At 35.5% G+C, this 18,120-nt stretch overlaps 2 long non-coding RNA genes across 3 annotated transcripts in view; one reads left to right on the forward strand and one right to left on the reverse strand.

Moving 5' to 3' along the window:
- The window catches only part of LOC121480976, a 41,474-nt gene that overhangs the window by 22,123 nt on the left and 1,231 nt on the right, over nucleotides 1-18,120 (reverse strand). The window contains exons 2-3 of one of the 2 annotated variants that reach the window (XR_005985171.1): nucleotides 11,480-11,639; nucleotides 1,236-1,282 (exon numbers count right to left, since the gene is read on the reverse strand). This is a non-coding gene — a long non-coding RNA (uncharacterized LOC121480976). The remainder of the gene's footprint in view (nucleotides 1-1,235; nucleotides 1,283-11,479; nucleotides 11,640-18,120) is intronic. The other variant, XR_005985172.1, reaches the window with a different exon arrangement.
- Nucleotides 11,556-18,120, forward strand: part of LOC121480975 — a 31,816-nt gene continuing 25,251 nt past the window's right edge. Inside the window, exon 1 of the long non-coding RNA XR_005985170.1 lies at nucleotides 11,556-11,615. This is a non-coding gene — a long non-coding RNA (uncharacterized LOC121480975). The remainder of the gene's footprint in view (nucleotides 11,616-18,120) is intronic.

The following is an 18,120-nucleotide window of genomic DNA, read 5'->3' on the forward strand; positions in this document are numbered from 1 at the left end:
AGCTAGGAAAAAGTAAAAAATAGGAATAAAACAGAAAGTTAATGTTTTTTTAAAAAATCTACAAAATCAATAAACTGCTGTGGGATAGATTAATCATTAATATAAATATGAATACCCTTCATTGAGCTTCAACTATATTACATATCCAATTTCTTAATTTGGCGGAATTAGTCAGATACTACAGGTGCCATTGAAGAATTCTACATATGGTTTTTAAATTTCAATAAAATGATCTAAATAAGCAGTACTGATTAGATCTAGGGAATCTATAAAGCTTTATAGGAAGCTTTGGGAGTTGTGTTTCTAGAGGCATCTGGCTACCATAATAAAACTTCACTGACCCCTTCCCCTGCAGAAGTGTAAGCAGTGTATACTACAGAATTAGAAAAATAAATCCATAGTATTTGCCTGGAGAACAGTTCAGCTCCCTGTGAACCCAAACCTATGAATACGCTTATAATAATGCAATAAATTCAAATGAAAACTTTATTGTAATATATTTCCAATTCTTTGACAACTACATGACTTACATTTTGATCCAAACTCTTACTAAGACTAAAATATTTTAAGCTCTTTCTTGATTTTACCAAACTGAGTAACAAAGAAAGAAATAAATGAAACTTATTCCAAATTGATTTGAGTTCACAGTACATTAAAGTCCCATTAAAGGAGCCATAAATGGAAAGTAATTTATTCAGTATATGATTGACTTGACATGATCACTTGCTTTTAATTTTTCACATTATCCTTGCTACAAATAGGAGGACTATCACAATTTTAAAGTCTTAGGCAAATATAAGATTGATTTTAGTATAAGATAGTGATGATACATAGGTAAAATTTACTAAACACTATGTGACCTTAGCATTACATGCCTATTATTTCATATAATATTCACCATAAACCTATGAGATAGGCATTCTTATTATCCCTTTTAAAAATAAGAGAACTGAGGCACAGAAAGATTAAATTGCCCAAGATCAGCAAGTAGAAGTGATAAAGAATAGAACTGAGTATAACCTCGAGGGAAATTCTGTAACGTAGGGTGGCCTAGAGTTCATTAATATACCAAGAGAAACACAGTGTACTCTAAATTAAAACATGAAATAAACACAATATATCATTTAGTGGTAGTCTCACATTGCCGATTCCATGGTAAGCCCCTCAACAAAGCCACAAATGCCCTTATGACCCCACAAACAAGCCAACTTAAGAATGACAGAGAAACTATTTACCTGTCCTATCCTGTGCTCCATTTTGCCCAGGCTTCTCTGGAAGCTAGCTGCTTGATCAAAAAAAAAAAAAAAAAAGTATGTTTAGTTCAGATATAATGGTCATTACTAAATCCATTGCAGGTTACACAAGGGTTTTCTAAGTCTCAAGATAAAGTACTCAATATGCATTACACAGATCTCAGGCACTTGATGGCAGGGCAATAGTGTTCCAATTTGCCACCATTTATTTGAATTAAAATTAAAACTGAATTGAATTATTCAGTTTTTCCTGAGTGAATAAATGAAATGAGTTTTAAGACTGAACTCCAGTGTGATATAATGAAGTGAACATGGACTTCAAATTACAAAATCTAAATTTATTCTTTTGCTCTGATAAACACTGTTGTCGCCTTGCAGAAATCACCTTTCTGAGCCCAAGTTACTCATCTACAATTGTAAAACCTATGCCTGCCTAATAGGGTTGATAGGGTTGAAATGAGATGGCCAAAAAAAAAAAAAAAAAAAAAAAGAAATGAGATGGCCATCATAATGCTTAGCAGAGAGCCTGACGTAGCAGGTTTCTAAATAAGTAATCTGTAGGAGTCTTATTAATCACATTACTATCAAAGAACAGATTGTGCTCAAATAAATTAGGATGCATTTATTTTTAATATTTAACTTACTTTCTTCTGAAAAAAGTTATATATGCACTTTTAAAGTGACAATTATAAGGTATACAGTGACAAATAAGTGACTCTATTCTTTTTCCTTTACCTGAAAATTCCCCTCATGGGCACCAACAGTATAAACTTCAGAGACATTAAATGAATATGAAAGAATATATGCAAATCCTCCTGTTTAGTACAAATGATACCCACTGCTTAATCTATACCTTATTTTTTTCATTTAATTTTATATCTTGAGGATCACTGAATATGCATGCTTTCGGGTTTTGGAAGGATCTAATAAAGAGCATGTCTCTTTCTCCCCATATTTCTGAACCAATTGAGATATGACAAGAATCACCAGATAGAGACTACAAGAACCAGTTTTAATACTGATGAAGAACAAGAGGACTTAGCTTCATGTGAGAGGCAAAAGGGCTTACTAATAACCTCTTCCCCAATAGGGACCTAGGAAGAGTTGACCCAAGGGAATGTTGAATTCCAAGAGCAGACACAGACCACAAAGTGCCCCTCCCACTCTGAGTGGAGGTAAAAGGACTAAACTAGTTGCCTTTTTTTTTTTTTTTTTTTGGTTTAGGTGAGTCTATTTTATTTCCTTCTATTGACAATGCTATAATGAATATCCTTGACTATAGATATATTCTGAGATATAAACATAAAGAGTATTTGCTTGTTACATTTTGGTAGGTATTACTCAGGATGAGAAAAATATTAAAATGTATGTACAAAAAAGACACTCATTTCATCTTCATTAAGTCACCAAAATGTGGTGCTAGTGTCCTGCAGTCACAAGACGGGATTGGAAACCATGCGCCTCTACAATCTATCCAGTACTTCCTGTTACACATGGAAACATGCTTTCAGGACAGGAACGTGACAGTACTCCTTGGCACTCCCACATCAATAGCCAGAGGGACATCATAAGGTCTAAGAGATAAGCTCCCAGGCCTGTCAACTTTCAGACAACTCATTTACCCAAAACCCAAAAATCTTTTGCATAAAAGCAGCATCTTGTTTATAGACCCAAATAGCAGGATCCTAAATCTGGCGAACATAACCAAAAGGGGAATGAAGTCTCTAAGAACAGCAGTGGCTTGTGAGTAAAAACACACTAATAATTCCTCTGCAGCAACAATTGTAGAAATTCTAGTTTGTGCCACTCAGGCACCCTGCAAAGGAGGCTGTTGGGAACAGATTAATCACAGTAACTCAGGACAATTAAACCCTTAGTTTAAAATGGAGAGCTGCAACCACAGATGGAAAGAACAGCACATACCTGAGAGATATTTTGAGGTAAAATTGATAGAACTTGTTAAATGACTAGCTGTGTGGGCTGAGAACATCAAGGCTGCCTGGCTGTGAAACTGGATGATGGTACTTAGAAAACATGGGCAAAGAAGAGGTTGAGAGTTTTGGTATTGGGCTCATCACCTTTGAAGTGCTCTTTAGACATTTCTCTGATGTGTATGATTTCCTTAATTTTGATCTTTAAGAGACAGTCCAGTAATTCCTTTGAGTTAAGATGTCAAGAGGTTCTAGATCCATCACGTAATTTTTGAGTGCTCTTGAGCAGGATTGTATGGCATACAATGTCAAAAGCCCATGGGGAAGGAAGACCTCTAAAGTCAAATACCTATAGATTCTTGGCAACAGCAGTAGTAATAGGACTCCTCCACTGATAATACCCGGTAGTTTGAGAGAAAAGAGACAGGTAGAACTGAATAAGGATTGCAACAAGAGAATGATTTGACCTAAATTATATAAGTCTAGATCAAAATGTAACACCTTGGTCAAATGTACATTTTGACACAAACTTTAAATTTATGCCTGTGGTACCACAACTTTTACATTATCACAGCAACATTTTGTGGGGCATCTGGGTGGTTCAGTGGTTGAACATCTGCCTTTGGTTCAGGGCATGATCGCAGGATCCTGGGATTGAGTCTTACATCAGGCTTCCCACAGGGACCCTGCTTCTCCCTCTGTCTATGTCTCTGATTTTCTGTGTGTGTCTCTCATGAATAAATAAATAAAATATTTTTTAAAAAAGAAAGTAAGAGTGTTTCTGTTGGTTATGTCATGACCCTGAATCACTTAGTGTTTAAAAGCATCAAAATAGATATACATTCACTTTTACAACATACCTCTAGAAGCCATCAGCACTTTAATAATTTAATATTTTCAATTAATGCCTAAAGACTTTTAAAAACTTCCTGGCTATCACCAAGTTAAATAGATCAATGATATAACAGGAGAATGCAATTTGTTTTCTATTGGAAATGCATTTTATTCTAAGAGTCCAAAATGTAAAAATATTTTCTCTTGCTCTCCTTTTTCAATGCAAAAACTGACTACTCTTAAGGGGGGGCGGGGGAGAGAGTACTTCATATAAATAAAAAATCAGGCAATTAAAATAAGAAGTAAACTTACTAAATTTTCCAAGGGCAAGTTTAATGAAAAGTTTGCTAATTATAATTCGAATAAGAATTTAAACTGTAGAATGGTATATTCAGAAGTTAAAAATAGCTGGCTGACACAACAGAAAAACACCAAAATCTCAGTACCATAATAACATAAAGGCTTAATTCTTGCTTCTGCAAAGTCCATGACAAGTCAGGAAACCCTCTTCAATATAAATCCTATGCCACATAGAGTATGTGGTCTCCCAGGTCCCAGGGCCATGGGGAGGTAGAAGCAGCTCAGTAACTCATAAACACTTTGGCTCAGAAAAGATCTGTGTCATTGCATTTCCATTTTGTTTTTCAGAATTAGTTAAATAAACCTCATATAAATGAAAGGGGGGTTGAGAAATGTAGAGAATTCATAGATATTTGATGATTACTAGTTATCTGATCTTTAACATGGTGATTTTTTCCCCAGTGTATCCAGACGTCTTCAAATTTCTGTCTGGAAGTTTTTATTTTGCATTCATTCCACCTACAGAAGCACTTCCTATATTATTGCAAAATATTTATGATTCTCCACCCCCAATCTGTTTATCTGAAGTGACAGCTTGGCCAAAGTCCCATCAGTTTTCAAGAGTATCCATAATGGTGACTATAGGAACCTGGAATTTATAGCTCTACCATAGTATCTGACAAAAAAATATTTGCCAAGAAGTTACAAGGTGCCTGGCTGGGTCAGCTGGCTCAGCTGGTAGAGCATGTGACTGTTGATCTCAGAGCTGTGAATTCAAGTCCTGTTTTGGGTTAGAAATTACTTAAAAATAAAATCTTAAAAAAAAAAAAGACGTTTAGGTAATTGTTAAATACTTCCTAACACACTTGTTCTGGGGACAGACTACTTTTTCTTTCTAAAGAAAATGTAATTTGTTCTAGGATATTAATTCTATGCATTTCACTTCTAATAATGGTCAAGTAAGCTCTTGATGACTGATCCTCCTGGACAACAACTATACATACTGGAATAATGATAAAAGCAACTATGGAAGTTCTCTAGAAAGCAAAGAAGAAGAGGAGCAAGAAGAAGAGGAGAAGGAAGGGAAAGGCAGCAGCAAATTTTAGAGGGGAATTACAACTTGGAGGAAGGGAGCAGAGCTGGGTACATTTTCCATTTTTCTTTTAGGGCTTCTGCTCTGAAGGGCCTTCACAATCTGTGCCAGGAAGGATGGTTAAAGATGTAATAGAAAATCCACTATATTTCTTGGTTGAAGAGCCAGAAGGCAAATTTGGGGCAACCGCAATTACTGGAAAATGAGAGGCAAATTCCCAAAAGAAGACAGGAAGAGAGAGGGAGCCTAAAATTCTGAATATAAACTGCCAAGTCCCTGGCTGATGCCTACACTGTGTTTGTGTCAGTGTCCAATTGCTATGGCCAAGACTATAAGAAGTGAACTGAGATATATGCTGCTGCCCAGGAGTCAGTTTGTCATTTGAAACAAACCAAACTAGGGGATCCCTGGGTGGTGCAGCGGTTTGGCGCCTGCCTTTGGCCCAGGGCGCGATCCTGGAGACCCGGGATCGAATCCCACGTCGGGCTCCCGGTGCATGGAGCCTGCTTCTCCCTCTGCCTGTGTCTCTGCCTCTCTCTCTATCTCTCTGTGACTATCATAAATAAATAAAAATTAAAAAAAAATTAAAAAAAAAGAAACAAACCAAACTAATTGCTTAGACAAACAAAAAACTGCACTCATTTGGAGAGATACAACATAACCCAAAATATTCACAATATAACATTTATAAGTTCAAGTTAATCAATGCATCAAGAAGTAGGAAAACACAACTCATCCTCAAGGAAAAAAAACAATCAACTGACACTGATTCTAGGTGGTCCAAATGTTAGAATGAGGAGACAGAAAGTTAAAGGCAGATATTAAAACTATGCCCAATGATGTAAAAGAAATTATATTTCAGAGAACTAAAGGTTAGAAATCTAAACAGCAAAACAGAAAACCTTAAAGAAACTAATAACATTTCTAGAACTGAAAAATACAATGTCAAAAATAAAAAGTATTCAAATAATGAATGTAATAGCAGAATGGAGATGACAGACTCTGTAAACCTGAAAATCTATCAATAGAAAGTATACAATCTGATAGAGAAAATATTTTAAAAATAAAGAGACACCCAGTAATTCGTAGGACAATATCAAAATGTCTGACATAGGTGCAATTGGAGTCTCCAATGGAGAGGGGTGAAAGAACAAGGCAAAAAATATCTCTGAAGAAGTTTGAGCCCAAAATTCCCCAAAACTGGTGAATAATAGGAATTTACATATTTGAAAATTTCAGTAAATGCCAATACAAAGAATAATATTCCTAATTATGTGATAAACTTCTGAAAAGCAATAATAAAGAGAACATCTTGAAAGCTCTCTGAGAAAAATCACATGTAAATATGGAGGAACAGTTATTATTCTAATGGTTGTAAAATTGTCATGAAAACAATACACACCAAAAGAGAATGAATCAATACCTTTAAAGTGATGAAAGAAAAGTTACCAACCCAAAATTCTATACCCTTGTGAAGATAACCTTCAAAAATGAAGAGGGAAAAGTTTTCAGTTAAAAGAAAACTTTTTTTTTGTCTCCAGCACATAATCTATGTAATAAAACATATATTGAAAAATGGATGGGAAAAATTATACTATACAAACAGTAAGATTAAGGAGATCAGAATGTGTATATTAAAATTAGATAAACTGAAAAAATATCAAGACAGAGATAATTATCAGAGATAAAGAGAAATAATTCATAAAAGAGTTAATTTATAAGAAAGACATAAGTATAAATAGATTTATAGCTAATAACATAAATTAAAAGTTCATGAAGCTAAAATTGACAGAAATTAAAGAGAAAAATAGATAAGTCTCTACTAATGATTATAAATTTTAGCCCTCTCAAAAATTGGTGGAAGGACCATGCAAAAAAGAAAAACAAAACAAAACAGTAAGGATATAGATCTGAACACTATCAACAACATTGATCTAATTGATATTTATGGAACTCTATACTGAATAAAAACAGAATGCTTATTATTTGCAAGTGCTTATAGTATTTTCACTAAGATAGGTCACATGTTGGGCTAAAGAAAAATCTCCAGAGACTGAAAAAGGACGAAAATCCTGCAGAATATATGCACTGGTCATAAAGGAATAAAATTAGAAATCAAGCACAGTAAAATCTCTAGAAAACTTAAAATATTTATAAATTAAGCTTCTACATAATTCATGGATAAAAAACTCATAAGTGATATTTAAAAAATTTTAAGCAAGTGAAAATTAAAGTACAACATACAAAAACGATTTTGCTCTTGCTAGTGTTTAGAGAGAAATCTACCACTTTAAATTATTAGGAAAAAAAAGGACTAAGGTATATTAATGACCAACGTAAATAGAAGGAAATAATAAAATGTAGAAACTAGTCAAATAGAAAACAAACAATAGAGAAAATTAACAAAGCCCCAAATTGATTCTCTGAAAAGATCAATTTAATCAACTTTTAATTAGAGGGATTAAGAAAAAAAAAAAAGAGAAGCAGCACAAATTACCAATAACAGAAAAGAAAATGGAGTCACCACTGCAATTCCTATATACATTAAAAGGGATTTAAGAAAATGTCATGAACAACTTTAAGCCACCAATTTTGATGACTTAGATAAAATGTACAAATTCCTTGAAAAGTATAATTTATCAAAATTGACGCAAAATAAATAAGTAAATCTGAATAGCTTTACAACCAGTAAAGATAATTAACTTATTTTTATCACAAATCTTCCCATAAGAAAGCTTTAAGGCCCATTTGCTTTTGTTGGTGATTTCCATTAAAATGCTTATGAAAGAAATCACACCCTTCCTATTCCTCCAGAAAATAGAGGAGGTAAGAATTCTCATCTCATTTTATGAATCCTGCATAACCTTACTACCAGAACTTGATAAAGAAATTAATAGTGGGACGCCTGGGTGGCTCAGCGGTTGAGCATCTGCCTTCAGCTCAGGATGTGATCCCGGAATCCCAGGATCAAGTCCCACATCAGGCTCCCTGCATGGAGCCTGCTTCTCTCTCTGCCTGTGTCTCTGCCTCTCTCTCTGTGTCTCTCATGAAAAAATATTCTTTTTTTAAAAAAGAAAATGATTATTAGTATAATAACTGATGAAAATAGGTGCAAAAATCCTTAACAGCATATTAGAAAATTAAATCCAGCATTTATATAAAATAAAAATTATTATTAATAATCTGCAGCCTTTGCCATTTATTTATTCAGCAAATATTTACTAAAAACAGTAATTGCAACAAAAAGCTTGCTATAACAGAGGAACACCTGGAGTTCATTCAGTTACAGGTTTGAAGCGTCAGGAGCACCATTTTCTCCTTGACCTGACTCATTTACATTTAAAAAACACGACCAGCAGTTTTTAGGTGTATGTTGTGATCTGACAGGTGCTTTCATTTTCTTCTTCTGCCCCAAGGCACAAGCATATTGGTCATAACAGGGCTTCATTTTGATGGAGGTCTTCCTTCTTTAGGAAGAGGATAAACAGTCATGTGACATGTGTCACCACCAGGGCTTTTTAGAGGTAAATTCAAAGTTCTGTTATCCTCAAGGACTTTAAAATTGAGCCTCTTTCTCATAAAAATACTTTACACCATCTGATGTATTTTCTGGATAAACTAATTAGAGACATCCTCACCCATATTTCATGTACTAACTGTCAAATATCTTGCCACATAAGAAGAATTGGTAACTTTTGTGTTCTATCATATATATAAATTGAATTAAAAATGACATGATATAAAAAAACTAGATGATAGCCCAAAATACTTCCTTTTTATTAATATTTTCCTATTTAAAAGCCAAGCCAATGTAAACAAAGACATGATAATCATGATCATAATGGACAGCAAAGTTTATTTTTCCAACTTGAAACTGTTATTGATGAAGGATTCCAAAGGTGATGATAATTGTGCCCTACATGATTGGAACAGTCCATCCCATGATGCTCTATAATATTTTTAAAATAAAAACCATACCTGAATGACATAATTTATGTTAAACTATTATACTTCTTATTTTGCTTTTTCCTGCAGCTCTTTTACCTTGTTCTGTTATAGATGTGCACATTACCTTGTTTGCTCCCAGAAAGGCAATTTTCATCAAAGCAGGGAGTGGCCTGAAAGGAAAAATCCCCACTCTCTCTGCTTCCCGGATGTTTAAAAACCATCCATTATTCATGGGCCCCGGAATAATAAAATCGGGTCTAAAAAAATTTCTGACTTGATACAGGGACTGTAACTAAATTGATGGTGCAGTGACCAAAAAGGTCATGGATCATGTAACTGATCCAGTGAAGGGAGTTTAGGACTCTGAGATCTGAATTTTCCAGAAGTTGTACCAGTCTTAAACGTGTTTCTTCACTATTGTATTCTGGCATTGTTCTCAGAATTGTAGGTATGATAGTTGGTATAGGATATAAAAACATTTCTTGTTTATTTTGCCTCAATGCCCAATTAAACCAGGGAGAATTACATTTCCTTTGGACTACCTCTAGGATTCAACCCCAGGACTTCTCCCCTTAGTGATCCCCGTTTTTATCTCACCAGGCTTCACCCTTCTCCCAGCAGGTCCCATCTCTGTTCATATAGACATTTTCTTCCTTGTTCACTGAAAATTTCTCTACCTTCTCCTTCCCTAGATTCCTCAGTATTGGAAGGAGATTCATGAATAGTTAGTAAACATAAGGATGTACCCATGATGGTGGCATTTTACCTGAGAGAGGTCAGTTTTATACTGTGTTATCTGTCCTGTGAAACAACACTTCAGACAATGTGATTCAGCACATGTGAACTTGACTTTCTTAGATGGAAGGAGAAAAAAAAAAGCGACTTTCCCTATAAAGAAAGGGTGGCATCTGAGGATATGTTTAGCAGGGTGTCTATTGCAAAACATTATTAATGGCTAGGCATTCCTATTCATTAGGAAAACATTTGCAGTGCTCTTTTTGAAATCTGCTCCCTTTGTGTTGCGTGTGGTCATTAGTCACACTTGAGAAGGCAAGTGCTCTCTTTATCTTGCTGTGGCAATAGAGACCGTATACCATCCGATCCAACCTCTCAGTTTTATTAAACTACCGATTTCACTCAGCACATTTAAGGTTGAATTTTTAAAGGAGAAAAAGAAACACAAAGTGGAAGAGAGTAAAGACCAGGTTTAAAGAAAATGATCAGAGTACAAACACAAACCACAATAAATTCCTTCAAGTATGAGCTCTGGAAATAACCTTTAAGAGTCACAGATCATGTTTCCTTTAAGTGCAGTTAAAATTGTGGAAGAATTTTCTATCACAACTGCAATCTGAACACTCACCATGCCTGGAGAGTAAGCAGAAAAACACAGTGCGTTTCAATTATAAATTTACCGAATGTTTACTTCATGAGTATCAACAAATTTGAATTAAGTCATTGAGTGCACACCATAGCATTAATCATTTGACAAGGATAATTCATCAGCTAAATTATCTTCCCTTCTCCCAGGGAACTTCGATTCATTCCACTAAGAACAATGCCAAGTTGATGTGCATGCTTAAAAAGTTTTAGTCTTTGGGTTTTTTTTTTAAGATTTTATTTATTTATTCATGAGAGACACACACAGAGAGAGCATGAGAGAGAGGCAGAGACACAGGCAGAGGGGGGAGCAGGCTTCCCGCAGGGAGCCTGATGCCGGACTCCATCCCCGACCCTGGGATCATGCCCTGAGCCAAAGGCAGATGCTCAGTTGCTGAGCCACCCAGGAATCCCGTAATCTTTGTTTCTGATTCAGAAAAGGGAACAAAATCCCTGATCCTTTCATTTATTCTAACGTTTACATCTGGATGGATGGGAAAAGATAGGACCTGTATCATATTTTACTACTTTGTGACTATTTAGTCTAACACAAACATTCTATCATGGCGCACCTCTGCTTCTTCCCCTCCAAGTAAACCCACTAGAGTGTTCCCAAGCCCTGCGTATCAGGAGCAGTTTGTTGTAACCTGTCTTTGCCTCACCTCTGTAGGTGAGAATTGCACTTGACCCTCTCACCCCAAGGATGCAACCAAAATGCTTTATACCCCTGTGTTCCTTACAATTTCCGGCCCCTTGGGATCTATCCATGCTTCTTCTGCCAAGACTGCTTCTCTTCTCACTTTTTCTTCCCAACCAGTATGGCCTCATAATGCAACGCTGAGTACAGCTGAAGTGTTTCCTTGTGTTCCCTCCCAGGTAAGACGTGCTCTTTATGCTGGTCTGTGAATTCAATATATATGCTCATTATTGCATTAGTAATACCTATTTTTATATTTGTGTTTGCATTTGATTTAAATCCTGTTTTCCTTGTTAGAATGTTAGCATATCAAATGCCAGATATATATGAGCTGTTAATAAATTTTTCATGAATTCAGTAAGCATCTTAGAGCTAGGAAATGCAGAGGTGAAGAATCATTAATTTTGTCAACAAAAAGGCATTTGAAAAGCTTAACTTGGGATCCCTGGGTGGCTCAGCGGTTTAGTGCCTGCCTTCAGCCCAGGGCATGATCCTTGGGTCCCAGGATTGAGTCCCCCATGGAGCTCCCTGTGTGGAGCCTGCTTCTCCCTCTGCCCGTGTTTCTGCCTCTCTCTCTCTCTCTCTCTCTGTGTGTGTCTCAAATAAATAAATAAATAAATAAATAAATAAATAAATAAATAAAATCTTTAAAAAAATAAAAGCTTAACTTGTGTTTTTAAAAGTATTTATTGAATATCTTGTATGTATGCACAAAGAACTTACAATTTTAATTAGAGAAGTAACATAAGCAGTTTTATATTTTTCAAGGGCAATCACATTTCCCTTCCTAATTATCTCCCAGACACTATGCCAGTTGCTTGGGAAAAAAAAAGTGACTAAGACATGATATGCTCTATTAAAGCACGGTGATGATAGTACAGTAGTGGTTATAGACCTCTAAGCAGTTAATTAAAATATAATATGATGTGGAATAAGTCAAAAGAATGAAAGGCACAGCATAGGGAATATAGTCAATGGTATTATAATAGTGCTGTATGGTGACAGGGCAACTACACTAGTGATGATCATATAACATATAAACTTGTTGAATTGCAATTGTACACCTGAAATCACAGTTGTACGCCTGAAACTAATGTAACATTGTGCATCAACTATCCTTTGGTTTAAAAAAAGAAATCTAATATGATAAATGTCTTAGACAAGGTGTGTATCACTTAGCTTATTCTGTGCAACAAACTACCCCAAAATTTAGTGGTTCAAACAATAACCATTTATTGGCTCATGATTTTGTAGATTGCCTGGTTGGTACTAGCTTACTTCCTCAGAAATGTCCCACATGTTAGTTAGGAGGGTAGCTGACCATGACTCAATATTTTAACAGAAGCTCACTCAGAGGTCTAGTGGTTGGCAAGGACATGCAGAGGGACAAGGGTGATTGACCAAGTTTCACTCATTTAATAGGCTGGCCACACTTCTTTACCCAGAGGAAGCAGAGATCCAAGATCGGGAAAAGGTCGTGTTCCAATGAGCAAGTACTCTCAAGCCTCTACTAAGATCAAATTTGCTAATGTCACATCCACTAATGGAAGTCACATGACAAGCCCAAGACAGTGTGGGAGGACACTACCAAGAAGCACAGAGATAGAATAGGAATTTTACCAGCCATTTTGCAAATAATCTCTTTTCCATAACTCTTAGTTCTGCCTGCTGGGCTTTTGGCTCCTCCCTCTGAGACATTTTCCTTTTCTGTATAAAGTAAATGGCCCACGTTGGTGGTTGAGTAGTTTTCTAAGTCTGCTTCCAAAGAGATTTAGGAGTCCAGAGACCTCTTTTCCATTTGAAGTGACTGAGTTTCTTTTTTAGTCTAAATTAGCAGTCTTCTTATTGATATCACTTCCTTCAAAAATTCGTGTGCTTTTATACATCTTTTAACAAGTCATTTCTACAATTATTTTCACGATAGGTCTTTCTTTACTTTGGGTCTTCTTTACTTTGGGCTGCTTCTTGAAGTTATTTGGAATCTTCAAAGCCCTTTTGTCTGAGTGAGAATGTTCACTAGACATCACTTCAACTTTCTTTTAGAGTCCGAACAAAGATCGGACTCTAAAATATGAACAGTCATATCCTTGATTTGATCTTGATACAGAGGCCATGTTTTACTGGAAGTGTCTTGTATTTTTAACACATCTTAGGTTTTAATTAACATTGGGACTCTTACTGGCTGGATGGACTACAGCTGAGAAACAGTTAATCAAGCACATCCTGGCTCCTCTATATTCTACATAAATTCTTCTTGCAAGCTGATCAGCTCTTTCTTTAGCTCATCTTTCTTTTCCTATAAATTATCATAGAGAACCAAAAGAAGCCAGTGAAATTTTAAAGTCTTTCTGAAAATTATCTTGCCAATGTCCACATTTTTTATCTTCCAAATTATGCCAGGCAATAGTTTTATGAGTTGTTTCATAAGATAAAATAACACATGTCACAATCTTTCCATCCTCCACTAGCAGTGTGCTTGCCAATCTTCCAGACTTCACAAAATGTCTTGTGGCTTCCACCCCCTAAATGGTCTCCAAAGCCACTGTCATGTATTTGTTGTTGTTGTTGTTGTTATAGGAACTTCACAAGTCTAGACATCACTACTTTTTATCAGTTAGCTTTGGTTGAAAAAAAAATCAGCCTTGACACAGTCACTCAAAAAAACAACCATTTCTTTAGTTCACTATTTTGTAGTCTGTAGGTCACTCTAGTAGTTCTTTGATCTTGACTGGCAATCTATGACACACAGAAAATAAGCTGATCTCTACTGAGTTCTCTCAAGCATTGCAATCATCTGGCAGGGTGGCCGGCGGGGAGTGTATTACCTAGGATGGCCTTGCACACTGGCATTTAACTGGAGGATAGTTTTCCACACATAGCAGCAGAGTTCCAAGAGCAGGAAGGGGGTGAGCCCCAGTGTGCAAGTACTTTCAACATGTGTTTCTTTCAAGTTAGCTAATGTTCTATTGGCCAATAGGTCACATGGACAAGTTCAGGGTCAGTGTGAAAAGGCACAAGCAAAGGGTATGGACATAAGATAATAAATTATGGTAGCTATTTGCAAAACTCTACTATAAACTATAAGAAGACTGCAAATGAAAAGACAGGAAAAATCGACTCGCTATTAGAGTAAGGCCAAATCCAAGTCACATAGGATTTCAGGGCACAAATTCTAAGATTTAAATTCAGCAAAATAGAGAGCAGAGAGAGACAAAGAGAGAGACCATGAGCACAAGTGAGAGGAGAGACAAAAAGAGAGACTCTTTCAAGCAGCCTTCCCACTGAGCCAGGAGCCCGACTCAGGGCTTGATCCCACAACACTGGAGATCATGGCCTGAGCCGAAACTCAAGAGTCAGATGCTCAACCAACTAAGCCACCCACGTACCCCAACAGTAATGACTTTTCAATCAATTATTCAATTTAGGACTTAGGGATCATTTAACTTCCATGGTGTATGTTGTTGTCCACTAAACTGAAATCTGAAGTCCTCCACCCTATTTAGCTCCCAGTTTACACTGCAAAAAATAAATTAGGAAACCAGGACTATGCCATGGCTCCCCTCTGCTCCATCCAGAGAGATAAAGTCTACTCTAACTATTGCAGTTGTGTGGACAATGTGAGCCAGGAGAAGCAGCAGTCTCAGATTGGTACAGCTTTCCTTGGAAAGAGTCTATGAAGTCAACTTAACAATAGAGCTTGAGCATATCAACCCTGGCACTGTAGTTGTCAACCTAATATATCTAGTGTGACAGCCCAGTATACACAGTCTACATAGTGATTAGATGGCTTCTGCTAGATAAACTGAAGATTTCAGGGACTTATAAAGAATAGGGTAAAGTTTGGTGAGGAGGGTGGGGAGTGTTGCAGAATATTTGAATGTAATAATAATAATTATTATTATTTTTGTAATAATTATTTTTTATTTGAATCAACTACCATGTCTGACACTGCTTCAGATTCTGGATGTGCAAAGATGAATAAACTGTCTTCATATAGTTTATATTCCAAGAAGGGGAGACATTCGCCTAAGCCAATAATTACATCACAAGTAATAGTTCCTAGAATAAATAATGAGCTGAGTGGTGCAAGAGAATTGAGGAGGAAATGATCCACTCTACTCACATTGGGGAGTTGGGGGAAATTCCATATATGATATAAAATTTGAGATGGTTCTTAAAATTATGAATGTGTTCTTTAGTTATGGTCAGCAGTAAAAAAATTACATGCAAAGATAAATGATATTAGCAAAATAAAATTTAAAAACTGAGGTGAAAGAGGAGATACTGGAGAGTATGGCTAGAGTCAATATAAATTTTAAGGGTCAATTGGCCTAAATATTTTTTGTTACTTTTATTACCTTTTTATTAAGCTTTTAATTTTAATTCTAGTATAGTTAACATACAGTGTTATATTAACTTTAGGTACTATATATATGATTCAACAGTTCTATACATTAGTCAGTGTTCATCACCGTAAGTGTGCTCTTTCATCCCCTTCCTTCACTTCACCTTTCCCCCCACCTGCCTCCCCTCTAGTAACCATCAGTTTGCTCTCTATAGTTAAGAGTCTGTTTCTTGATTTCCCTCTCTCTTTTTTTTCCTTTGCTCTTTGTTTTGTTTCTTAAATTTCACATATGTGTGAAATCATATATTTGTCTTTTTCTAATTGCCTTATTTTGCTTAACATTATGCGCTCTAGCTCCATCCATGTTATTTCATCTGGCAAGATTTTATTTTTATGGCTGAATAATATTCCATTGTGTATATATACCACCTCTTCTTTATTCATTTGTTTATCAGTAGACACCTGCACTACTTCCATAATTTGGCTATTGTAAATAAAACTGCAATAAACATAGGAATATATGTATGCCCCTGAATTAGAGTTTTTGTGTTTGGGGGCTAAACACCAAGTAGTGTGATTACTGGATCATGGGGTAGCTATATTTTTAACTTTTTGAGGAACCTCTATACTTTTTACACAGTGGCTGCACCAGTTTTCATTCTCACCAACAAGGCACAGGGAAACAAGTTAACATGATCAGTAGACTTCTTCATATGAAAATTTGTGTGGTTTTGTCCTGCTGTCTCCTTGAAAGTTTAATTATTGATAGATCATTATTTCTAATCACAAGACATTTTTTATAACAACATATATGGTATTTTCTTCTAAGATTTTGTTTGTTCAAACTTAGCAAATTTCTACTGGAAATGCATCTGAATATTTATCTGAGGTAGAGCAGAGCTAAGAAAAGAAAAAATGCATCTGCACTAAAATTAATTACTTCCAAAAAATTAACAAGCATAGAAAATAAATAAAAATTTTGCTCTTTGAAATTTGCATTTTGCATAATAAAACATCTAGAGTTCACAATTCTCACTGAAGGTGGCATATTACTTAGTGTGCTGTCAAATGTATTAAAATGTAAATCTTAGTTGAGAAAGTCTAAGAATGGTGCAGCAATCAACATAGCTAATGATGAGCTGGGTTGTTTTGATTTTTTTTTTTTTTTCAGTTTAGAACTGAAAGCATTAGAAGTACTGTGAGCTCTTCAATTCAGAATCTCCAACATGAAGTATAATTCTTAACACATAATCATAAATGTTGAATTAAAGGATACAAATAAGTGAATGAATATTAAGTGTTTCTGGGGTAGCTCTTATAATAAATACCATGAATGGAGAGACTTCAAAAAGGACCAATATGACAGTGATAAATTCTAGGCAACATTGCAGAGGGGAGAGAACAATGAGAAGAGCTGGTGTTTTTCTTCACATAAGTATAGATAATTTTTAATCAACTTTTTCACCCAGAACACACATTTGATTACTTATTGTTTACTTAAGATTTTGCTATTGCTTTAAAAACAAAAATTGTTAGGGGCACCTGGGTGGCTCAGTTGGTTAAGCATATGCCTTTGGCTTAGGTCATGATCCCAGGGTCCTGGAACTGAGCCCCAGTTGGGCTCCCTGCTCAGCACAAAATCTGCTTGTCTCCCTCTGCTCCACCTCACCCACTTATGTGCTCTCCCTTACACTCACACTCTCTTTGTCAAATAAATAAAGTCTTTTTAAAAAGATTTGTTCAAAATAGTTATTATTTTTAAATTTCACATAAGTTAGACTTTTAAAATTTAAAGCTACAGAATGAGAGAAAAATTAAAATTCATCAATGCACAAATGTAAGTCTTATAGGTGTTGTCTCTACTTGGCACAATAAATTTGCCAAAAAAAAACACCTGATAACAAAGTCATTAATTCAACAAATATTTGTTTTGTAAGTGCAGAGACTGCAAAGATGAATAATGTGGTCTCAAGTCCTCTAGAGTTTCATGTTCTATTTGGAAAATTAGACTTAAAAATAAATTATAAGAGGTGATCAATGTCATACAGTAGAAGCAATCACAATACATAAAGAGAAGGAGCATCTGAGCACATCAAAATTTTCTGAGGATTTCAGAACAAATGCCAAGATCAGACCTCACCCTATAGAATTAAATCACATTTCTTTTTGGCATAGGCATTTTTTAAAAATCCTTAAGAGAATATTTGATGATCCTAACATACAGCCAGAGCTGAGAGCCTCTCACAGAGATCACCTGATATTGAGCAGGGTAGGGGAGAAGTTAGATATTTTAGTAATTGGTAATAGCACATGCAAAATTCTGGAAGCCTAAAAAAATT

The sequence above is a fragment of the Vulpes lagopus genome, chromosome 23, assembly GCF_018345385.1.
Source record: "Vulpes lagopus strain Blue_001 chromosome 23, ASM1834538v1, whole genome shotgun sequence".
Classification (NCBI taxonomy): domain Eukaryota; kingdom Metazoa; phylum Chordata; class Mammalia; order Carnivora; family Canidae; genus Vulpes; species Vulpes lagopus.